This window comes from Lissotriton helveticus, chromosome 8 (assembly GCF_964261635.1).
Source record: "Lissotriton helveticus chromosome 8, aLisHel1.1, whole genome shotgun sequence".
Taxonomy (NCBI): domain Eukaryota; kingdom Metazoa; phylum Chordata; class Amphibia; order Caudata; family Salamandridae; genus Lissotriton; species Lissotriton helveticus.
In genome coordinates, this window is record NC_136069.1 from 647,393,959 (window position 1) to 647,420,158 (window position 26,200).

Consider the following 26,200-nt stretch of genomic DNA (forward strand, 5'->3'; position numbering starts at 1 on the left):
AGTTTGATCTGTGACATGGGTTGCCATAACGAAAAATAAGGACTAGGAATAGGATTCCTGCAATTAGTCCCAGGATCAGGGGAAGTCCGCCAAAAATCGAATGGACGAAATCTGGAAAAATACCCAGTATGGCTTTGAATGGTGTTAATGCCATCGAAAATACTGTCTTAAATACCTTTGAGACCCCAGTGGTATCAGAAATATTTAAGATTTCGCTCAGGATTTCCGCGAAATGTACGGGGGAATTGGTTGATAATAATGTATGTATCTCTGCAGTCGTCCTTGCGACTTGTAGATCATACGTTTCTTTTGATGACGTGAGCCTTGTAGGCGTCTGAAGAAGCACTGTTTTCATTCTGCTTAAAGTGTCTATTCGAATAGAAGTAATTTTCAAACTGGGCCATGCCCTCGCCTCCCTGTCTGGAAAGGAGCTGGGGAACAAAGAACGTCCACAGCACTTGACCTTCGCCGTCGTAGTGACGAGATAAGGAGTCCCGGGCATTAGACTACAACATCTGCGGTCTACAATAAGAATGTAACTCCCATTATAGAGTCTTTGAAAGAATGGTTCTATTTCAGTTGCAGGTGCGCCTTGCTGGTGACATGAAAGGTTGTATGAATCCCCTTCACAGGCTCCGTGCAAACTAATACCGTTACACAGAAGAGTGCCGCTTAGTGACATAGCACAATTGTTGCCACTAAGAAACACTTTCTGTCCTTTATTACTGACACATGCATGCGAATAGGGCAGGTTCCATGTTGTTTTAAGGTACCCCTTTCCCAATTTCTCGTACATGCCAGCCTGTATATATTTTTGGCAGTATTGAAACCTGAAGGTTGAGATTGGAATATTTATGATTCCGTGGATTATCCATTCACTGACAGGTCGTTCTGACATTGTCATTGGTAATCTTTCAAGTTTTTTAATGCTCAAGATTGTATAATCAGCACCCTTCTGCGCCATACCGATTTGTCTATCAGTAAGGTTAAAGATTTGGAATAGTGACGTTGTGTTGATTAAACGCCAAGGCACATAGCCTGAACGCAGATTTTGTAACGTCCAGCCAAGCTGTACAATAGAACGCAATTGTGACTGACCATGTTGTAATAACAGTAAGTCTTGCGATAATATATCGATTGCTGAAGACACAATGCTGTCCAATGAAAAAATTCTGGAGGACAGAGTCATTAACCCATTGTCCACTACAGAAAGTGATTTTTCCAAATTAATACGGTCAATTTCCCGTATTCTCTCTGCTGTCTCAATTTGAGTAACCTTCCAGGCCTCATTGTATGCTGCATATACAGAGGCTGCTATGAAACGCTTTTGACGCTGTTTGCGTGGTCCCAGTATGAAATCACGCAAGTCAGCACCATCAGTAAGTAAAGTTAGGTGTTGCTTAATTTCAGGCAGTGTGGAAGTCTGTAGCCATTGAAGGCATAATTTGCCCACACTGTAGGTTGTTATTATCCCTGGGTGATGTCTTTGAGGATATCTAGGGTCTGGCCTGTTCATTTTGAAACCCTGTGTTTTATTCAGGAATCTATCTTGACAGTTATTTGTATCTGTGGGCCAGATCAACCATTGTTTCCAATCAGGATGTGTTCTGTTTTGGTTAAGTATATGGTTTATGTCTATTTCTTCGTCTGTATCAGAGTTATTGCTAAACATTGTTGGCTTTGGAATAGACAGGTTATTTAAATCTTTGATTTTGGCTAAGCCAAGACAGGTAGTTTGTTGAACAGTGTCATTTAAAAATATCATTTGTTCTGGGATCATGCAGGCTCTAAACAAAGCTTCTATACCCTGTACTTGCCATTCTTTTGTACCCCAAACACTTTTCAAATCAACATTTTTGTCCCAATAATCGAATCCAAAAGTATTCATTTTTTCAAAGAATGAATCAGAATAAATCAATTTTGTGTTGGTTATCATGGTTTTGGTCCCTGTCTTGTTTGACAATTTAAAATAAAATGTTTCAGCATTACTTGTGTTAAAACCTTGAAAGTATGAATATTTGTCATAAACGGTTCTAGAGCTCCCTTTTGGAGGTGTAGCACAATGTTCCCATTGATTAAAATTTAAAACATTTCTAGGTTGTGCAGATTTATGCAAGAAATGGTTACCATAGTGGTTATAGCAATACATACTATCATAATTTGTAGAACCTTGCAAATAATCATGTTTTGTAAATTTAGCAGACATTACTAAGTCAGACATCATATTGTTAATACTTTCAAAGTCCCAATCATCAGCAAATGAGTTTGGTTTTGCAAAGTCACTCAAGGAGATCTTGATTTGGTGTGGATATTTCAGGATCTCGACCGGACCATAAATTTCATAGTCAGTGTTGTCCCAGGCTACCCCACCAGGTATCGGAATTGCTGTGAAGTTTGCTGAAGAAAGTTCTGAAGAAAGTTCTCTTTTCTTGACGTGTGAAGATGTGTGTGGTTTGAGGACCAAGTTGATGTTCTGACTTGCTGTGTCCATTTTAGCATATTTTCCCTCAATGAAGCGTCCCAAAGTAAATACCATGATGAGCCAAAGTATGAGGATAAATGCACCAAAACCCACCCAAAATTCAATCCAAGGAGAAACCAGATATGTTTCTTTCAGTTGTTTCAAAAGTTCCTTAGCTTTGTCTTTAAAGGATTTTGATGATGGCTGTGTCTTTTGTTCGCTGAAACCTTCAGAGGAATCATCGAAGTTGATGAAGTAACCAGATGCCGTTCTGTCAATTGTTCCAATTGGTTCAGGATTTTTGTTTTTTGCATTTTCACTTGGTACTTCAGTATAGATTGGTGTGTCTCTGCTAAATGTCTTTATTTGGGTTTTCAGAGGTCTTAGTTCTATTGCATTGTTGCATAGTCCTTGTTGTTCTTCTGTAGGCGTTTCGAATGTGATGAGCCTCTTTGATAGGACCTCTGTACTGGTAGCAAACCTTGGTGTTCTGCTACTTATTGGGAGTCCACTTGGCCTACTGTTTGTTATCGGCCACATGTTGTGGTTTTACCAGGTCGATGGATACAACTCGGTTCTCCTTTTTTTCCAGCAAGTGGCGGTAGTACAACTGATCTTGTCCCGTTGACAGACAAGACAGGAACTGCTTTTCTGTAAGAAGGCCCAAATTCCTTCTTTACCGCGATCTTTTCCCTGACTAGATCCCCGACTTTTGGAATCCAGACAGGTCTTGCTGGGACAGGTGGTGATTCTTCAGTGGTTGTTGGCTGTTGTTTCAACTGTATGTTGCTCAGGTCTTTTTAAGTCCTGCAAAATAGCCAAACGGTCTTTGACATCAAAGCTTTTTTCTTTTACCACTGAAGTCTGACTATCAAGGTCAGAGATCAACATCTTAGTTCCGAATAATAATTCGTACGGACTGAATCCCTTCAGAGAATTTCTTGGCAAGTTATTTAGACTACGTTGGACACTTATTAGATGTTTGACCCACCCAGCTCCCGAACCTAATATCCTTTCTATTATAGATTGCTTTCTGCCTTGGTTTTTTCTTTACACCATCCCGTACCCTCAGGAAGGAAGTGAGAAGGTTCCCGCTGGGCTGTGCTCATTTGGCCATGTTTCCCCCCCCCAGGCTGGATTGCCTGAGTGAGAAAAAAAAAATGGTCGAACGTAGCATGCTCTTAGCGTATATGCCATTTAGACTCGCAAATCTTGTATAACAGTCCGGACGTCAGCCGAGTGCTGTGGATCTACATTATAAGTGGAACTAGCCCGTGTAGGTTAATCGCAAGCCCTGGTTGTTAAAGGTGATATTATCTGCCTTGATACGGCGAGGTATTAAACTGGTTCTCTCCCCACTGCGATCTCTGTTGCAGTTTGGGCAGTTTTTTACAAACATGGTGTAGTGCAGGCTCATGCCTGGCCACCAGTACCGTGATTGTAATTCTTCCAGAGAATCTTTTAATTTATGGTGTCTGAGACCCTCGCCCATGTGTGCGTCTGCGATTAACAAGTTTCTCCTGTCCATGTTTGGAATCACTCTATCCCCCACTCCAGGGATTCGAGCAAAAGGAACGGAGTTTGCATCTATGATGTATGTGTAATTGAGTGGATAGTTGATCGGTAACGCTGAGCAGTCGCCTTTTGATGACGTTTGCACTGCCAGCAATGTTTCGCCGTCAATGTATTTTAATGTACGCTTTTTTCGATCTACGGGAGCCGGTTTACTGGCTGCCGCTGCGGCTGTTTCAGCCAATGAATTCCCTACAACGTGAACGCCATCACGCTGGTGACTCAGTGAGTGTGTCACGTGAGTCTTTGGTAGTTCTTTTTTCAAAAGAGCTACCTGTTCCCAGAGTAGTCTCTGCTTTATTGGTGCATCTGTGTCATCTTTGTAACCGTTCTGAATCCAGGTCTGCAAATCCTTGTTATATGCTTTGACGCAGAAATATGAATCTGACACTATAAGTGTCGGGAATTCGCGATCCGCATTATCTAGCGCCATTTTCAAAGCTAATATTTCAGTTTGTTGTTCTGAATTGGTTTCTACTGAGTGTGTCTTTGTTAATAGAGGTCTTAGTTTACCTCCTCGCCACACTTCTTTTGTAATCTCACATGTGGGATTGTATGCATGTTCTCCCCAAATGGAGGGTTGAGCATGTCCGTCTGTATAGATTACACAGGCGTAATGTCGTAGAGGCAGAATGTCGATTGGCAGAGGATACGTTTTTTCATATTTTAGATTTTTTAATTCTTCTAGTTCTGGATCAAAGAAGTAGTATACTTTGTCCGTTGTGATTGAATTTACCCATTGTAACCATTCTGGATCCAATGTTGTTGTTGGTAAATTACACGGTGTTGTTAATGCTTCAAAGGCTGATTCAGCTGTTCTGACTGTGATATGTCTACCGTCAGCTATGTCTTTTTCTCTAGCTATTGCGGTTTGAACTGCTTGAACAATTTTTCCTTTGTTGCTGAATCTCTGTTCAGCTTTTGTGTACAAGTGTGATTTGAATGCAATTGGTACCTTTTCTCCCTCATTAGAGGTCAGGTATGTGAATCCGCATCTCCCTGGGATGACTCGGATCACAAGATTGCGTGTATTATCACGTGTTTCTAATTTTGTCTTAATTAGCATGTCTGTTTGTAAGGATCTCAAAATGTCTGTGTGTGTTTGAGTCCAACTGGATCTTTTAAAATCTGGTTTAATTAGATCGTAAAGGGGTTTGACCCTTTCTGCGTAATTTGCAATGTAAGTTCTTCCGAAATTTAGGAAGCCTAGAATTGACTGTAGGTTTTTTAGTGTTTTAGGAGCTTGGATTACGGCACATTTCTCTAGGAAATTGTCTGCCAGGCTTTTACCTTCACTTGATAACTCGTATCCTAAGAATAGGACCGTCAGATGGGCAATTCTGGACTTTTTGAAGTTGAATTTGTAACCCTCTGCAGCGAAACCAAGTATTATGGTGTTCACTCTTTTCAAGTGAGTCTCCAAGTCATCATCTGTTAAGTAAATGTCATCGACATAAGATAATGCTTCATCATCATATAGTTGTAGTAATTCTGTTACTCTCGCTGAGAATACCCCCGGGCTGTTCTTGTACCCCTGGGCTAACCGACAGAATTGTTTTTGAGTGCCATTTACTGAGAATGCAGTTAAATATCTGCTCTCTGGTGCTATGTTTTGACAAAAGAATCCATTGGAGATGTCCAAGGTTGTTTTGTATTTTTTGCGCACTATGTTATTCATTAGTGCAGCACTGTGTGAGTTTTGCACTGCAAAAGTTTTGCAACATGTGTTAAGGTGTCGGTAATCCAATACTAGACGATATGAATTGTCTGGTTTGGCGACCGGAAACAAAGGATTGTTCATTTGTGAGGTGCAAGTTTCAATCACCCCCTGGTATTCTAGCTGATCTAGTATTTCATTTACTTGTTTTTTAGCTTCTTGCTTAATTGGGTACTGCCTTTGTGCAGTAGGTTGTGATTTTAACTGGATTTTGTGAGGAGGAGAATCCTCATCCCATCCTACATCATTCTTATATAAAGCAGGTGCTAAGGCCACTGGCCACTTTCTAGCAAGTGTATATTTTTTATGAATCGGTATTTGATTCGAGAAGGCAGGCATAATTACTTCTTCGCCATGAGGGCACTCCCTGACAAACTCTGGTGGCCAGTCTTTTTCAGCTAGAAGGATGTCATAGCCTTTGGATAGGTTATCCCAAAATAGTCCCCTTATTTTCCTAGTCTTATCTCCCTCTATACGTAATGTTATCTCGTATATTTTGTGGGGCTTGCTAACTCTGGTATCCGCAGTTTCCACTTGAAGATATTCATTCGTGTCCACTGTCTCCAGATGATTCATCAGGACTTTGCGAGCTATGCTCACCTCTGCTGCGCTGTCTAGCATTGTCTGAGCCCATTCTCCGTTTTTCAGTTGTGTCCTCAGTATTCTCGGCATTGTTAACTACCTTGATACTGGCTACCTTCTTTTTGGGAAATTGTAATTTCTTTTTCAGTTGAGCAGATTCCTTGTCTTTGGACTTGGCGTGCTCTTCTGATCGTCCTCTTCTTTCCGATTTCTGCGAGGAAGTCTGAAAAGATTGAGAGGGACGTGTATCAATGTCTTGATATCTATCAGGTTTTTTAATATTATCCCTATTTCTAAGGTTATATCTATTCCCAGAGGGGTCACTCTGGGGTGACCTCTGTCTCGGGTTTGGAGATTTCTCTCTTCGCCTAGGAGACCTTCCTCTGGACTGGAATTTCTTTTCTTTAGGATTGGATTGTTTGTTTCCATCCCAGTTCTTTTTTGGTGAATTATTATTATTAAAAAATATTTTTTCTGGACTTGTAGTCAGTTGCGGTTTTACTGGTATTCCACCTAGACTATCTCTGCCTAGTTCTTCATAGGATTTTTCTATGATTCTGGCAATTTCAGCTGGTTGGTCTGCTATATCTGTCTCTTTTAACCTCTGGCGGATCGCCACGTTTGCTGCTTCACCTTTTATGTTGGCTAGTAATATAGCCGAGACCTGCTTGAAGTCTTTCAGTAATTTCATACCAAGAGTTAAAGCAGGTTCTGGACCGTATTCATCTTGAATTTGTTTTAGCACATCTGGTATCACTGAAATGGATGGAACACCGTGCGTTTTTGTGTAGATGGAAGCAAAGACTGTACCCCCAAGTGTCACAGTCCTCTATGTGTGGTGCGATTCCCATTGGGAGACATATAGTCAGAATTCTGTGTTTTTCTAATGGGGTGGTGTCAGGAAACACCGCCTCTATTTGGGTTATTTTCTGTGCCAACCAGAATGGTATTTGTTCCCGTTTAGCTGGAACTTTACCTAGGCAGGATTGGATGTTCTGTGGTGTAATTTTATTTGTGTTCCCCTGGTGAGGGGTCAGCTGTGGTAGTTTAATCGCTGGCTGAATTGTTGAAGTCCGCATTACATACTGAACTAATTGTCTATGAATTTTTAGTAATTGTTTCAGCTGTGTTAATAGTTCAGCTGCAGGCATCCTATCGATGTCTGGATGTGGTGTGTATCCGGCTAGGACCGGCCACGTTGCTCCTGGTCTTCCTAAAGGACCGAGCCTTGTAATGTGATTGTTATGTATTAGGGCGCCATCAAATAAGAGCAAATGCTCTTGGAATTTGAGTGGTACTTCCACCTCCTCGAAAGGAGTGTACTCATTAGGAGGTTCCTCTACTTTGTAATAGTGGAAGTACTTTGTTACAGCATTTGCTGCTGGAAAATTTATCCATGTATAGTATACCTCTGTCTGCCGATATTCGTGTGCCTCGATTACGAATATGACTGTGCCACCTCTAGGTGTCAGTCCATTTTCTATAAGTTTTAGAGTTATAGCTCTTCTTTTGGCGACCTGGATGAGTATTATATCCGGGTCTGCTGTTTGCATGGTAGCATCAGCATTTGCTATTTCAGTAGCTAATCTAATTGCCTCTCTTTCATCATCACTCTCTGCCATTTTACAGACAGGATGGTATTATGTTTGTTTGCAGATCAGGTTTCTTTATGGAACAAAGAGTAGGTGCACAATATTTTGGAACTGTTTATCCTTCAACGTTGACTATACCAAGAACCATACATAGGAGTTCCCTCCTGCGAGGTTTTGGAGGATATTATAACCTTTCACCCACTCCAGACGTCTTTGGAGTATTTTGGAAAAGGGGTCTGAGTGAGAAAGCACGACTGAGTTACTCTAAATGTCTTACGTTAGTTTTATCGCCCTTTCCAAACACGTTGGGCACCATGTAGTGTAGCTCCTATTTTCCCAATAGGCTCTGCGCATTGGAATAGTACCTACAGCAGTAAAGGCCTAGGCCAGACGTTAACTAGGTCTACTACTGTCGATGCTAGACTTAATTTTTGGGTTTGCCAGCTAAGCTCAGAGTTCGCTAGAAACTTTCTCGAATGTTCAAGGAAGGATTAACTCCCCTGATTAGACAAGAAGGGATTTAGTTTCTGACAACCATAGAACATGACAACTTTGCTCTCCCCTAATCAAGAGTCAATCTCCAGAGTCGTGTGAGCACAAGGCAATTATTTTACTCAGTCAGTACGTGCATTCTTAGTCTCATCAGAATGTAGAGAAAAGGAAGAGACGGGCGTGTTCAATAAAAAGGTGTTATTTATTGATCAGTCTCTTTTCTCGTACAAGAGAAATGGATCGATATTATTGCAATACTTATAGTTAAGTAAAGTGCATACGTTAAAAGCAATAGTACAAAATAATACTGTAAAAACATTGATATGGTTTCTGAGCCATATGATGTTTTAAAATGATTAAAATATATTTACATACACATATACATTTGACTAAACGCACTCAACTGGTGTTTCTAAATACGCCTACCCCGTGTACCTGACCTAAGTCTAATGCGTGGGCGGGAATAGAAAGTTACAGTTTAAGTTAAGTTTGTTTTTGCCAAGTGAATAACTAAAGAATTCTCTAGGAGGGGTTATTCAGTTCTGTACCTGGAATTTAGGATGAGTGAGGAATGGTATCTCTTTCTCTGCTCTCGATATTCCAGGCTGCCTGCGAGGGCTACCCGGAAGCGCCGGTGCTGGGTCTCTCGGCTTGAGATAGCAGCGCGTCTCTCAGCGCGTCAGGAAGGCGGGGCTGCTGCCTGCGGGGTCTGCTGCTGCTCTCGGCTTCGGCAAGTATGGCTGCTCCGTCTTGTCACCACGCGTGTGTTTGCATAGGGCAAGGTCGGCAATATTTATACCTTAAAGGTGCCGGGATTGACGTAAGGATGGACATAGGTACGTCAATAAAGATGTCATACGACTTGCTCGTTCGCACATTCTTTTGCAAAAGTTCTCTGTGAAATCAAAACAATGGCCGCACGGATTGTCCAGGTTGTCATAGGTTTGATTTGTTATGAGAACGTCGTATGCCTTATCAGGGGCTGGAGGAATGTCGCTTGTCTAATTAGATCTCAAGCGTTATGACCTAATCAGATAACACGTTCCTGTGCCGTAGTGTGACTGCGTCAGATAACGGTATCTGCATCATGTGGGCTTGTCTTGCCTCATGGGCTGACTGTTAGTTAACTAGCTAGTTAGTTTAACCAGAATAGGGCCAGGAATAGGGGGATCGATTCAGAACCTATAGAAATACACGACAACATACCGAACAGGTACATTACAGGTGGCTAACACACTAAAAGAGGGAGCAAAAGAACTCACAGGGCTGTTGTGAGCTCTGTAAACAAACAGAATTAGTACAACAATCCTGGAAAAAATAGTCAAACCTGTTAGGTAATTATGATACATTCATGTACTGGCATAGAATTCTGAATCCTATAATACCCAGTGTTGTAGGTGATATTCAGTGTAAACGTTCTAAAGGTCCTGTTGATGTCTCATTGTCCTGGCGTCACTGCTTTAACTCCTGGTGTTACATCCTGCAGTGCTGCTGCTGTCACTTTCTTTAGAGACTAAGGCTTCCAATCATATATACATTTGCTAATGAACCATAGTTCTCAAAGCCTGGGACCTTATAATAACAATACATTCTAAGGACCTTCACTACTTCTGGTTTGCAAGGGGCTGGAGGGAGTGAAATCTGCCCAATACAGCCCATTTAGAGATAGCATGGCTAAAAAACAAAACCCTCTAAAGCCCATTTGTTCTGCCCTCACCCATTGGCCCTTCGGTGTCTAGAATGACTAATAATTCTTCCTCTCACTATCACTCTATCCGCAGTCTTTTCTCATGATTCCTTGTTTCACCTTCATCTGTATTTTTACCCTTTTCTTTTAACCAGCATGCCCTCACATTCTTCATTCATAGCTGCCTCTCTCACCCTCTTCTATACCATATTAGTCTCACTGGCATGGCAGGGAGGGGCCAGCAAGACACCCGCACTTACCTGCAGCAGGAATCGCGAGCACCCCCCCACCCCCCTTTACATGCGCATGCGGCCCAAGGTCTAGCTATGCCATTGATTAATCTGTAATACATACCTCTGCCATACTCATTCTTCCCATTCTCCCACACCCTCCTTTTTTTTCTTGCCTCTAACATTTCTATGTCTGCACCAACCAGATTCAGCCCAGGGATTTTTGCCTTGCCTAGATTATGGCACATTTTTATGTTACCACCCATTCAAGGACTGGTGCCACATTTACTGCTTGTTCTGGAAAGAGCACACCTCTGCTGTCGGAAGCCAAGGCCATCAATCAAGTATTCGCTTTCCCAGATAGAGATGCGTCTCACACTGTCCTCTCTCCTCACAGCTACTCTCCTGAACTTTTATCAATCATTCTACAGTGTCTTTAAATGCATGCGCTTCATTTGAAACCTTCTCAACCCCCTATCTCATACCATCCTCTCACACTTTACATTCACACACCCATTTCTGTCCATCCTCTGGTACCATTCTATCTTTCTCTCTTCCACAAGCTCAGCACAAAATAGTCTTCCTGACAGTCATACCACCTTGTATCCTATACACTACTTTCTTAAATCGTCCTATCAAAAATGGTCCAGTCTAATCTTCTTACACCCTTTTTTCAAAGATCCTCTATTCTGTCCCACATTCACCTTACCACTACATTTCCCCACACCCTCACCTCTCAATGAATGCTCCTCTCTCAAACACATGCACACATCAAATTCCTTCTTCCAAATCTCTATTTCCCTCACAAACAGTAACTTGCAGGGTCAGACTGGGACACACATTTGGCCAAGGTACCAAAAAAGTGGCTCATGCTTGTAAATTGTTGCAGTTGTGTAAGATGTGAAATACTGCATGGATTTGAGCTTGCTGCAGGTAATGTTTGCTGTATTATCATGGAAATAAGCAGCAACCAGTGACCCTGCAGACCAATAAATAGACCCACAAGCAGACCAACAAAAAAACACTCACAGACATGTCAGACCAGCCAGTCGGACACTGCCTGATTTCTCTATAAGACAATCTGACCCAGACCTAAAATAGGTTACATTACCTTCCTTTGCGCATATCATTCAGTTTCTCAGCTCCTGTATCTCACAAGCACATTCACTTTTCCACTATCTCCCTTGCACGGCTGCAAACACTTAAGGGTTTCTGTGTTTATGCTCTTTATCACCAGTTCATATGTTAAAAGATCATTCTTGAAAATATTGGTGATCCAAACATTTGTATTCCACAATTTGACATCATCTTAGAGGCCCTGATGATGAGGTCTAAAGAGAAATTCCCAACAAGGATTGTTCACTAAATCAACAGTGATAACTTCAAGATGAAAGATTATTTAGTTGGGGGGAAATTGATGTATGGACCCATTTACAAAATTGTGGAGTTTGTGTTGATTTTCTAGATATTGAGAAGTTGTCCTTACCTAGGTCATTGCTATTTGTAGTAGCCTAGCCACAGCCTAAGTAACGACATTCTAAACAGAAACACGGGTGCAAAACTTCTTTCGCAACAAGCGCCATGCAATCCCAGCCTTGGTGTTGCAGCTCTTAAAAATGTTGAGAGCCACCAGTGATCATTACAGTATGTACATATGTGATCATTGGTTTGGGAGTGCTTCAGAGAAGCCATGAACCGAATGAGCAGGTAGTCTGAACACGTTTATGACAGAACAGAAAAAAACCTCAACTGCATTCATAGCCTGGATTATACCCTTTTGTGTGCAACTCATCCATATCAAACTCCAGTAGACACCTAGATGCCTCTCAAATAGCACTGTACTAGACTCACTGTGTTCAAGTTCAAGTTCATGCATTTGTATAGCGCACTACTCACCCAGAGGGTCTCAAGGCGCTAGGGGAAGGGGTTCAATTATTTGTCGAATAGCCATGTTTTCAGTTCTTTTCTGAAGGAGATGTGGTTCTGATTAAGGCGGAGGTGGGTGGGGAGTGAGTTCCAGGTCTTGGCAGCCAGGAAGGAGAAGGATCTGCCACCCATGGTGGATTTCCGGATGCGCGGGACTGCGGCGAGGGCTTGATTGGACGATCTCAGTTGGCGGGTGGGTTTGTAGAAGGACAGTCTAGTGTTGAGGCATTCGGGTCCTAGATTGTAGAGGGCCTTGTGTGCGTGGGTGAGAAGGCGGAAAGTAATTCTTTTGTTGACGGGAAGCCAGTGGAGGTCTTTTAGATGTCCGGTGATGTGATCTTGGCGCGGGATGTCTAATATGAGTCTCGCTGACGCGTTTTGGATGCGCTGGAGTTTTTTCTGTAATTTTGTTGCGATTCCGGCGTAAAGTGTGTTACCATAATCCAGTCGACTCGTGACCAGTGCGTGGGTGACAGTCTTTCTTTTCTCGAGGGGGATCCAGCGGAAGATCTTTTTGAGGATGCGAAGTACGTTGAAGCAGGAGGACGAGCCGGCGTTGACTTGTCTGGACATCGAGAGAGAAGAGTCTAGGATGAAGCCGAGGTTACGTGCATGGTCTGTGGGTGTGGGTGCTGTGCCCAGAGCTGAAGGCCACCAAGAATCGTCCCAAGCAGAGGGGGAAGATCCTAGGATGAGCACCTCCATTTTGTCTGAGTTGAGTTTTAGGCGGCTCTGTTTCATCCATTCGGCTACTTCTTTCATGCCTTCGTGAAGATTGGTTTTGGCGGTGTTGGGGTCTTTGGTGAGGGAAAGGATTAATTGGGTGTCGTTGGCGTAAGAGATGATGTTGAGGTTATGTTGACGCGCGATGGAGGCGAGAGGACTCATGTAGACGTTGAAGAGGGTGGGACTGAGTGAGGATCCTTGAGGTACGCCGCAGATGACTTCGGTGGCCTCTGAGTAGAATGGGGGAAGTCGTACTCTTTGGGTTCTCCCAGCGAGGAATGAGATGATCCAGTCCAAGGCTTTTCCTTGTATGGCGATGTTGCTGAGTCGATGTATTAGGGTGCTGTGGCAGACGGTGTCGAAAGCGGCGGAAAGGTCGAGTAGGATGAGGGCCACTGTTTCTCCGGTGTCCAGGAGTGCTCGGATGTCGTCGGTCGCTGCAATGAGGGCGGTTTCGGTGCTGTGTTTGGCTCGAAACCCGGATTGAGATGGATTGAGGGAGTTGTTGGATTCAAGGAAGGCGGCGAGCTGGCTGTTGACGGCTTTCTCGATGACTTTGGCTGGGAAAGGGAGGAGGGATATGGGTCGGTAGTTTTTCAGTTCTGAGGGGTCCGCTGTGGGTTTCTTCAGAAGGGCGCTGAGTTCGGCGTGTTTCCAGCTTTCTGGAAAGGTGGCAGAGTTGAAAGAGCAGTTGATGACATCGCGGGGTTGGGGTGCGATGATGGAGTCAGCTTTGTTGAAGATGTGGTGGGGACAGGGGTCAGAAGGCGAGCCGGAATGGATTGAGTTCATGAGGAGAATGGTGTCTTCGGTGGTGATTGGGTTCCAGGCGCTGAGGTTGTTAGTTGGAGTAGGATCTGAAGGGGGTGGGGCGGGTTGATCGCCGGGAGAATTCTTGAAGCTGTTGTGGATGTCCGCAATTTTGTTGTAGAAGGAGGATAGCGCATTGCAGAGGTCTTGGGAGGGGGTGATGTCGTTAGTTGCTGCGGTGGGGTTGGTGAATTCTTTGACGATATTGAAGAGTTCCTTGCTGTTATGAGTGTTATTGTCAAGACGATCCTTGAATGCTGATTTCTTGGCGGATCGAATTAGTTGGTGGTATTTGCGGATGGCTGTCTTGAGGGAGGCCATGTTGACTGAGGTTGGTTTTTTTCTCCAATTCTGCTCTATGGTGCGGCATAGCTTCTTGGATTTTTTAAGCTAGTCATTGAACCAGGGAGCCTTTTTGCTGGCTGATTTCATCTGGTGCTTTTTCAGGGGTGCTAATTCGTCCACACTGAGGGTAATCCAATGCCTGAGGTTGGTGGCCGCTTGGTCTGGGTCCATAGAGAGGGTGGGAGCGTTTTGGCTGAGTGATGTGAGGAGTTGGTTGGTGGTGATTTTGTTCCAGTTTCTCAGAGGAATAGGTTGGGGACGGTTGTGGGTCAGGTTGGTTTTGTAGCTGAAGTGAACACAACTGTGATCCGTCCAGTGGAGAGCTGTAGTGCGGTCGAAGGAGATGTGCTTGCTGGAGGTGAAGATAGGGTCGAGCGTGTGTCCGGCTGTGTGAGTGGGGGGTGTCGACAATTTGTTTGAGTCCGAGATTGGCCAGGTTGTCCAGAAGGGTGGTGGTGTTGTTGTCATGTTTGTTTTCAAGGTGGTAGTTGAGGTCTCCTATAAGAATGTAGTTCTCGGAGGCGAGGGCGTGTGGGCTGACGAAGTCTGTGATGTCATCGCTGAATTGAGTGCGGGTGCCGGGGGGTCTGTAAATGAGGGTGCCTCTGAGTGTGGTCCTGGGGTCTGTGTGGATCTGGAAGTGGAGATGTTCGGCGGTTGCAAGATTGACGTCGGAGTTGGTCGTGATTTTGATGGTGTTTCTGTGGACAATGGCGATGCCTGCTCCTGTTTGATTGGTGCGGTCTTTTCGGATAATTTTGTAAGCGTCAGGTATGGCTATGGCGATGTCGGGAGCAGATGTGTTCATCCATGTTTCAGTAAGGAAGGCGATGTCAGGTGACGCAGTGTCAATTAGGTCCCAGAGTTCTGTTGCGTGTCTGTGGACCGAGCGGGTGTTGAGCAGGATGCAATGTAGGCGGTTAGAGTCGGAGTTGTGTTTGGAGGACGTGGGTTTAGTGCACTACTACAAAACTACAGAAACACCTGGAAAAAAGAAATCCTCTCAGGAAATATGGATACACATTATCATCGTAAAACTGTGAAATGTAACGGGGTCTGTATTACTGGCTAAGATTAGAAAAAGATCTTCCACAAATTGTTAGGAAATCACTTTTTTACTCGTAAAAAGAAACATGAATATAGGGCCTGAGTTTTCAGATAAGTCGCTAAAATGAGTGAAAACAGCATTCGACTAGGTAACTTGGATATTTACCAGGAGGTTAATAATCCCCCAAAATTATTTCAGAAACATGAATAGTTAAAATAAAAAACGTAAGAATCGGTGACAATCAAAACAGCAAAAAGATTGAGGGCACCAACATTCAGTGCCCAGATTCACAGTTGCCAGTCAGCATGGCTAGATCAGGCTTTTAATGGGACACTCATCTATCATCCACCTGGTCCCCGCAGTTTTTACACAAGAGTTTAGCTCTCTGCTAGAAAATATTTTACAGAAACGTCATACAATTTTAGGTGACTAATTTTCATCTTGAGACCCCTGACCACGTGGATACAAATTCCTTGCTACAGACCTTATCTGCATTAGGCCTCCCACCAGCTGGCGACTGGGCCCACACATCTTGCAGGACACAGCCTCAATATCATTTTTTCCCAACAATTTATCACTGAACATCATCAAGATTCTCCCTCTCCTCTGGTATGATCACAGTGCAATTTTATTTAACCAGATATCTGGCCGGACAACCGGTGGGCCGGTCGCGCACCCAACCTGGATTTTCTCACAGCTCTGGCATAAAATTCAGGCTGGTCAGCCTTATTTTTTACTGACTTACTCCTTAACAAACCTGGAGATAGACTACGAAGAGGCAGTACGCCTATTAGGTTGATGCTGCGACATGTACTCAGGCACCTGTCAAATAGACTAGGATAAAGACACACAAAGGACCTCATTAGGATGTCGGGCGGAGTTTCCTCTGACCGACATCCCCGTGGTTTCGAGACTGACCGACCTCAGATCGGCATTCTCAAACCCCAATTACAATGTGACCGCACTTGGTGCAGTCACAGACTCCCATTTCCCTATGGAAGCTTGGGGGCGGTGGTAAACTGGCCGTAGCACAAGCTCCCATAGACAAATAGGAGTCACTGTAAAGCCCTGCACCGTGCGGCAGGCACCTCTCGGTGCCTGCCACACAGTGCAGGGATTTACAGGGGGGGCACACAAAAGTCACTTTCCATGTTGGTAAGCGTGTCTGAAATTCACATCATAATTCAGATTATGGAAACGCCGTCCATAAGGGATTACCGGCCACATGCATCATCCCGGCCGTTTGCGAATACCAAATTGCGAAAAATAGCGAATCGCAATTTGGAATTCGCAAAACGGGATGCATGAATATTTTATCATAATATTTGCGATTCGGTAAAATTCGCATTTTTCACCGATTCGCAAATATTATGCGAATTCTAATTTGCTAATTTGCATTTCCCATTGATTCCTATGGGCCAAAAGGCCCATAGGAATCAATGGGAATTGCGAATTTGCAAATTAGAATTCGCATAATGTTGATGCATTCCATGGGTGCAGGGGGGGGGTCCAAAGGACCCCCCCCCTGCACCCCTGAAATGTATTTTTAAGTGGATGTTTCACACACATGTCCTAAGGACATGTGTCTGTAACATGCAAGTTAAAAAAATTAAATTTTTAGTTTTTTTTTTTTAATTTTCGCAAATTAACACGAGGGTCAACCTCGTGTTAATTTGCACTTCCAATTTCCAAATTCGCAATTTTTAAAAAAATGATGCATTGCATTTAAGGACTCGCACAAATGCGATTCCTTAAATGCATTCGCATTTTTTAGAAATGCTAAAAAATGCGAATTGTGCAAAAAAGTTTGATGCATCCCACAAATGGTTTTTGCATTCGCAAACGGACGATTTTTCCGATTCGCACCGTTTGCGAATGCAAAAACCAATGATGCATGTGCCCGTATGTTTCGGTTTCTGACTGGATCCTACAGCCAGTTTGAAGCCAGCCAGAATGACCAGCTGGTTTGAAATCAGACTGCCATAATCATAATATGGTGTTCGGAAGTCAAACCAAGGATGCCAACATCCTAATTAGGCCCAGGTGTCAGCCCTTTGGTTTTCTGACAATCTTAGAAATACCAAGCAGTGCTGCTGGTTACAAGAGAGGAAACAGAGGGCCAATTACTCTGAAATTGAAAACATTATCTATAAGTGTTTTAGATTGTTAAGAAAAAAACTACTTATTTACTCATGAAATTGAGAATGCTGCCAATTCCACCAAAGAACTCTGTGTTAGTTACAATTTTTACAGCAGAAATCTCACATTGCCCTACTGTCCTTAGTCGATCTTTCTGCAACACACTGGCTGACACCCTCCATTGGAAAGCAAAGTACGCATTCAATAATCTTTTCACACTACCAGCCCCCACGATCTCTGATCTGCAACCTCTCTCTCAGGCCTTCATAGACTGGACTTTCAATCATTGTATCTCTCCCTCAAAAGAAGCAGTTGTCAACGTAGTTCGCTCTACTAAATCCAGTTCCCCATGTGACCCCTGTCCACTGCCTCGCTGGTAGCGGATACTCTTTCAGTTCGTTTGACCAACATATGTGCTCTTTGAATTCGCTCTCTCTTCAGCATGAAAAATGGCCACAGATCTACCTCCTATTAAAAAACCTTCTTTTGACCCACAGGGCTAGCTATCTTGCGATCTCAAATCTACCCCTCCCAGCCAAGTTAATTAAAAAGGTAATGAACAAACAACCTAGCTAACAATCTTCTTGATGCTTCGCAGTTTGATTTCGGGCAGCCCACAGTATTGAGACTGCCCTCATCAAGGCGAATGAGAAATTCTGGGCCATTTTGGACCAGGGTGAAAGATTGGCGCGGATCCTCCTTGATATATCAACAGCCTTCGAAATAGTCATTCATGGGCGGCTGTTAGATTGGCTGACTGGGATCATAGTGCCCACACCGCCAGTGCTCGCCCCACATTGCACATTATCCACTTACATACCAAAGGAAACTCATGAGACATTTGTGGGGAAAGCAGTGCTGCAGGTTTATTTCGTACAACACCAGTAGCAGTTAAGGTGGGTCATCTTACAGGCGATCCAATGCGGCAGCCCCTCGCTGACCCGCATGCCTAAGGAGCCATCTTGCACGGCGAGACGATGCTCTGACGGTGGAGTAAATTACCATTTCGTTATACTCCCGCCCCCCCTGTCAGGGCGGAGCAATGAGGCACACCCCCGGTCGGTTCAGGCCCCCCGACCGCCCAAAGGACTAACGGGGCGCCGACGCGGTTTCCTGGAACCCCCTTTGGCTCCAGGTGCTTGGCTCAGGAACCCTTACTGTGCCAGGCAGAGGTATCTAGACTGTATCCTTCTGCCGCAGAGGTACCCTTACTGTCCATCTGCTTCCAGATCGCCCTGTGACTCCGCCTGCAACACAAAACATGACCATTAAAATTTCACAACTTTTACCCCGCCGCTCTGCAGCTGGGTCAGGGTTCAGGGTGGGATCAGCGCAGAGCCTAAGGAATCCTGGCGGGAAAGAGGCCGAACATAGTTGCTGCGCCTCTTTATAACATAGGGGACGCCCCCATCTCCCAGGTGACCCCTCCCTATTGGCTGCTTGCGTGGGAGGTAGGCTCAGGGAGGGGTGATGCGCAAAGGGCTCTGCTCGCCAGTCGTATGGGACTAGGGCGCTGCCCTCCCCTGCGTGTCGCGCATTCAGCGGCATAGTGCCCACACCGCCAGTGCTCGCCCTGCATTGCACATTATCCACTTACATACCAAAGGAAACTCATGAGACATATTTGTGGGGAAAGCAGTGCTGCAGGTTTATTTCGTACAACACCGGTAGCAGTTAAGGTGGGTCATCTTATAGGCGATCCAATGTGGCAGCCCCTCGCTGACCCGCATGCCTAAGGAGCCATCTTGCACGGCGAGACGATGCTCTGACGGTGCAGTAAATTACCATTTCGTTATACTCCCGCCCCCCCCCTGTCAGGGCGGAGCAATGAGGCACACCCCCGGTCGGTTCAGGCCCCCCGACCGCCCGAAGGACTAACGGTGCGCCGACGTGGTTTCCTGGAACCCCCTTCGGCTCCAGGTGCTTGGCTCAGGCACCCTTACTGTGCCAGGCAGAGGTATCTAGACTGTATCCTTCTGCCGCAGAGGTACCCTTACTGTCCATCTGCTTCCAGATCGCCCTGTACTCCGCCACAGCTCTGGAGGAGGCCCCGGTCGATGACAGAGCCCCCACCCACCGAGCTACTTTCGGTCGCTGTTTAGAGCCTCAAATGGCTCTATTACATAATGGATATGGATAACCAGTGATATTAGTCCCAGGAACAAAAGTGATGGGAGCGTTACCCGTCGTCAGACCGTTATCTTGCTGTACGAGCCCAGCATAGCAGTAAATAGGACTGTCATATTAGAACCCTTATCTGAATTTCTGCTTAGTGAGCAACTATGCTGTTTCCGGCCAGTGGCTATTTGCATTACTGTATCTGATGCTGGAAACCCGTGATATGCGACCAAGCAAGCAAGGCATATGGAAGTTAACCTGTGGTCACGGGAGTCAGTCGTGAATTTTGGCCTCCGAGGCAGGGTGCCCAAGCCAACCACAACCTGGGCCAATCCTAGCTTCATCCCTTGACTAAGTTGCGAATTTGAGACTCTTTTTTAGCTCTTTTCCAGAAGCTATTACTCAGTCGCCTGAGGACTGCTTACTCCTCCTCCTCTGACAAACATAAGGAAGTTATCCAAAGTCTCATATTTGTTCACCTTCCTATGCTTAATACGCACTCAGTTAGCGGTTTTCATTTGGAAACAGTAAGCACGGGACCGGCCGGCAACGACTCTTCGCTTCATTGTAACAGCTGCCATGGACAACACGTGATATTTGTCCAAGGAAGTAAAGTGGTGTGCTTTGAAATTCACCACCGTAGCTGTAATACTTATTACAGTGAATGTTCTAGCAATTCCCTGCCAGGTCAAATTTGGAATAGTTGAAGCACAGCCTAACAGATATGTTTTACAGTCGGATTGTTATTCCTGACCCTGTCTCCGTGCCCCGCACCGCAGCAAGTAGCTACTCCCTGCACGCTCCTACTGCATGTGGCCCCTAAACTGCATCGCTCCCGGGGAGCAAGTGTCCGGAATGATGTCCTGGCAAATCACTGCAAGGTCATTACCTGGAATGGTTATAGCATGGCCTGGCAGATGCACCTCACCGGTAGTGGTACTCCCATCCCCTGTAACCCTCGCCGTCTCATGTGACCCATCATGTATACTGCTGTAATTACCCACTTACGCAATGTATGTCCATGTATCGTGTGCATGTTAGCTCCAAGCGCTCCGCCATCCTACCTAGGAAAGAGTGGTGCTGTGGAAAATGACATAGGGCTAATCAAATCGTTATATGGGTAAGTACAGGGACAGAAAAAGACATCTGGCAATCTTACAGTGCCTGCACTATATCTAGAGTGAACAAAGTCACAGGCATGCCTCTTACCAGTCCCTGTGCGGTATTTGCCCTTTATTGCCGTATTATCCTTGCACCTGAGTGTGGTTCTCATTTGTAACTTGCCCACGTCCCTTTCCACTTTTGCACCAGTCATTTACTGTTCCTATTGTGAAGCGCGCTCACGCCTTCGGGTAAAGTCTGCGCTATATCAAAACGCCTAAATAATTAAATGAATGAAAGCTGACCTCACGCAATTGAAAGACTGCCGACCATGCACGCAAGTGGCTGTGGCTCCTGGTAGAGCACTTTGTTTTCAGGATCGAAACCAACTACCATAGTTGAAACATATATGCGCTAAAACAATTACTTCTCTGTAAGAGGCTGTCCTGCGCCTGCCAGGTTCATCTGGATAATGATGAAAACTGCAGTGAACACTCATTTAACGTGATCCCTGTGGTGAGCTTCCTTGGCAAACACCAGCCATATGTAGTGCTGTTTCAGGAGTTTAAAACACCGCTTGGTGCTCCTGCCCATGAATTATTTGGGCATTCGCTTCTTACACTCAATCAGTTTCAAACTATATAACTTAAACGTTACAACTCGCCCATGAGAATCTGCATTCCATCGCCCAAATCACCTCAGGCCCACAGAACATATGTTTTGGTGGTCTGCTAGCTGGAGGCTTCCATACAAATTTAACCGCATCCTGCTCGTGGCAGATGCATTATGTGCTTACTAATAATATACAGGACTTGCCGCCCGACATTTGCACACTTGACCGATCCATCCCTCCAGTCCCCGTTTCGCGCGCGCCGTTGGAGCCCAGAACTACAAGTCCCAGAGTGCGCAACACAATGGAGGGAGAACCCGTATCGCAGAGAAACCCGTATCGCAGAGAAACCCGTATCGAAGGGAAGGCCTAAAAGGGTAACAAAGACCCAGCAATGCCGCATGGCCGGTAATGGCGGCCAGATATGGCAAAAAGCGAAGCTGCTTCAGAGGACGTACCCCTTGCTCCCCCTCCAACTCACACAACGTGGGCCGGGGCATATAATCGGATACAAAGAAAACAGCCATTTGTCAGTGTGGCCACATTCATTGGCTACTACGTAGCCTGAGGTGAGGTTAGCGACACGGTTTCTTGTGAATCTGAAATCGATGCCTGCCTCCTACACGCAAGTTGACGGATAGTATTGGAGCACTTTACCTGACATGTGCACCCGTTACGTTACATATGAACACATCCATTTGTGGTAGCACAAAGAGATTAAGTGATTGGCCCCGGATCACATGCTAATGAGCCCACGTGGAGGCTCGAACCTGGTCTCCACCCTCCAAAGTCTGCAGCTCTAGCCGTTATGCCATCCCTGTTTGCCGTAGTGCAGGACCATGTCAAATTGACAATGTCAAGAAGAAGCCCTGTGTTTGTTCTAACACACGAATATTTCTGCTTTCCTTTGCACGGATCGCACCTTATCTACATCTCATAGCCTATGAGTATGATGGCGACCCTCCCCTGCCAACCTGGGAGTACTCATTAGCTCTCCCTCAGTTTCCAGTCTCGTATTTTCCGCATGGGGGCCACACATCCCTGCAGTGGACACATCAACTCGCTGAGCCACCACACCCTGGGAGAATGAAGGCGGAGCGGGCCGCCACGATGTTCCTGCTATCAGGGGTCGTGCACGGCTCCTTGCAGTGACGGGCAGATGTGTTCCATTTTAAGCACCCTTCAGTGCGTTAATTCAAACACCCCCGTCATTTCAGTAGCACTTGCACCCTTGAAGTGTGGGGTTTCTCCGTGCTCCCTCATAAGCAGATTACTCTGTACTTTTAGCAAATAAGCTGCCCTCTAGTGCATAGGAGCAGAACTTTGTATTCTTTAGTTTAACGTCTTTTAACGTGTAATATGGGTATCTGTTTAACAAAGTGTACGGATGTAGCTCCTCAAAGAATGAAACACCTGTTACTGTAAAAGGGGAGATACAGAGACGCCATCTAGTGCCTGAATTGAGCAATGATAATCCCAGAAGACCTTCGACCAAATTGTAATTTTAGAGAATTACTTTATTTCAGCCACACATTTTAGGGCACTTGAAGTCCATCAGCTCGGCACGTGCACTGAACAAAAACATCTCCTGTGCATAGATTAATGGACTATATTGTTGCTCCATCATCTAATAATAGCATAGAAAACACAAGCTGTGCATGACAACCAACCTGTCTTACTCATGCCATTGTCATCGGCATGAATGTTTCTACGTTTATCCTCCATAATTACAAGCAACAACAGCGCAGAGCCTAAGGAATCCTGGCGGGAAAGAGAGGCCGAGCATAGTTGCTGCGCCTCTTTATAACATAGGGGACACCCCCCATCTCCCAGGTGACCCCTCCCTATTGGCTGCTTGCGTAGGAGGTAGGCTCAGGGAGGGGTGATGCGCAAAGGGCTCTGCTCGCCCGTCGTATGGGACTAGGGCGCTGCCCGCCCATGCTCCCCTGCGTGTCGCGCGTTCAGCGGCAGAGTCTCTGGAACCTCAGTGGTCGGAAGCAGGCCATCCTGCTGGGCACGTTCGAATCTAACGCTTATTGTCTGCCATGAAGGGCCCCAACTTATTCAACATTTAGGTTACTCCTTTGGCAGACTTGGTTAGATCCTTTGGCCTCTCATTAACTTCATATACAGACAGTCAACTGATAGTGAAGGTAGACAGAGGACCGTCATTCTGCAGCGAATTTTTGCAACTGTATGAGGGCAGTTAGCTCCTGGATATCTAAGAACTGCTCGAAACTAAATTAAAGTAAAACTGAGGTACTGCTCTTTCCCCCCCCTCCCCCCTCCCTTCCCCTCCCTCCCTCCCAGCCTTCTGTCTGGTCTTCGTCCTAGGGGCCATTAGAGCTGGGTTCACTTCCCACACCTCTGTTTGACTGAGAATCTTGGTGTGTTGGTCAATAGAATGTCCTTTCATGACCCGGAAAAAGCAGTCACATCTGCTTACTGCACTCAAGATGATCAAGAAGGCCATTTCATTAAATCAAGACAACCAATAAAAAAAAAACAGTTGTTACCTCGTTAGTGCTATCTAAGATTGACTGGCAATGGGTGGTACCTGCAGGACGTTCAGCATGTACTATATAAAGTCCAGACACTGCAAAATGCAGACTACTTTTCGAAATTCTCAAATATCAATCAGCTTCAAGCTCTGTTAGCTTGCTTCACAAGTTGCCAGTTAGGCAGAGGATTCTCTTTAAGGCTCTTTGAATTGTTCACAAGGCCCTTCATGATCAAGGTACAACCTTCTTTAAGAAACACTTTCTCTGGTACGTTGTAGCCAGAAATCAGCACTCGGCCGTGGCTAAAACTATTTTAGTGCCACGAGCCAACTGGGGTGGAAGAGGCTCTCATGAATGCAGATAAGGCTTGCATTGATCTTACTTTATTAGATCACAGCCCAGTCTTCTGATTTTTAGGACGTTCTCCCCCTATTAGACCCAACATCAAGATGACTCCGATTGTGACTAGTTAGCATCAAGGCACCCCAAGGCATTTGGGCACTCTACAAGCACATATAATGTAACAGAGGGTGCTGATATGGTCTGGCTTCTGGAAACACTATTCAAGGAAAAACCAGTGACTCAGACCAGCCTCAATGTTATTGGAGGCCAGAATAGTAGTTTTAGGAAGCTTGCTGGAGCAGTATTTCCAGATGGTCTGAAAGCTTCCAGGCAAGGTTCTCTTTGTGTAAACGATGTGCACACAGAAGTGGCACACTGAAGCATCAAGTTGTTACTGATGCTTACTTGAGGTTTACCATGTTTGTTCTTTTCCTAGGTATTACTCAGGAGCGGCTTCCATGGAGCAGCTGTAACCACAATGAGGGTATACAGGTTTCTGCCCCACCCTGCCTGAGATAAAAGGGTTATATTTTTTATACTCATTGTATCACGTGCACCTCACTTTTTATCATGTTGGTCCTGAAGAAGCACCAATGACCTACGGGCGACAGAGGGGCGAAACATGTTGGCCTTGATTATGGACACCCAGGCGAAGTAGGCCCATTGGGGTCAATCATTTTTAGCAGTCCTTTGGACTTGCCAAGGGTTTACCATTAAATCTTATCGCTGCTTGTTTACCCTTGAATTTTAAAACACTATCACATTTGCACGCACTCTTAACCCTCCTTTACCCACTCCCCACACACCCTCATGCACCATCCGGCAATCCTCTAAAAAGATCTCCGATAAAGTGACCCTTCGGGGGACCCGTAAGGAATTGCAGAGCTGGCCCTATGAGAAGCAAACGCCCGATGAAGCACGACACCCCTTGGGGTGTGTGAGGGCAGCAGAGGGTGTAAAATTACTTTCCCTCTCATATTTGGGTCTTTTATACCTAGGATTACTGTTTCTCCTACCGCTCCTCTATTTTCTATTTTCATGTTTTATTGCACAGGTGACTTTTTGCACCCTGATACATGGGTGACTTTTTGCACCCTAGTATAGGAACTTGGTCCTCCTGTTGATTATTATACTAGTATAAGGAGCATGGACACTGGACCTAAATTAGCTCCTTGGTCCCCCCCCCCCCCTTCTTTTTTGTTTGAAAGGTGGGTAACCTCTAGCTGGGATTTGGAAACCTAATGATTTATAAAGCACGGCTAAACACTCAGAGTATCCAGGTGCATGCAGGTACCTGAGGCTTATTTGAACAGCCCGGTCTTGAGGGATGTTCGAAATTCTGGAATGGCTAGAGCGGTCAACCTCGAAGCTAGGGAACCAGGTATAGTCGCGGAGAGGTGCTTAAACATCTTGCAATTCTGGGAAAATCACTCAAATCTCCCTGTGCCCAACAAAATGAATACTTTCCGGGCGAGTTTGCGCCTCATAAAAAAAAAAATGAGTGAGTTGATGGTCAGGAGGTGCGTGGGAAGGCTGTTCCAGGTCTTTGCTGCGATGCGGGAGCTGGAACGTCCTCTACTTCTGCAGATGCTGGGAGTATGGGAGGCAGAGTTTAGTCTAACAGTTGGCAGAAATTCAGATAGAGGTAATGTAGGCGGAACCTTGTGTGCGTGGTCAGCAGCTTAAATTGCCATAATTTCTGTATGGGGAGCCAGTGGAGTTGCCAGAGTTGGGGTGTGATGTTGGTTCATCGGGATGCTGAGAAATCAGGCTGCAGTATGCTGAATGGCCTGACATCTCTGTAGGTGGTGTCAGGGGAGTCCTACATAGAGGTCATAGTACAGTTGGCTGATACAAAAGGGCTGGTCACGTTGCATCTGGCGTGTAGGGGTAGCCACTTGAACATCTTACATAGATTGCACATAGAGAGGAAGTTGGCGTATGACATGGCATTGATCTGTGATTTCATGGTGATCTCATGGTCAATGAGGATTTAGAGGTTTGATGTGGTTGGAGAGTGGGTGAAGGACCTAGGACTGCAGTCCTGCCTAGTACCACACATCAGGCATTAGACTAACACATTTCAGTGTGGTACTTCGTATTACAGCACTGAAATGCTTGGTCATGCATATGCTCTGTCTCATCTGGCACTGAAAGCCCTGCATAAAACGGAGTCTGTGGCATCGCACAGCCCATGGCAT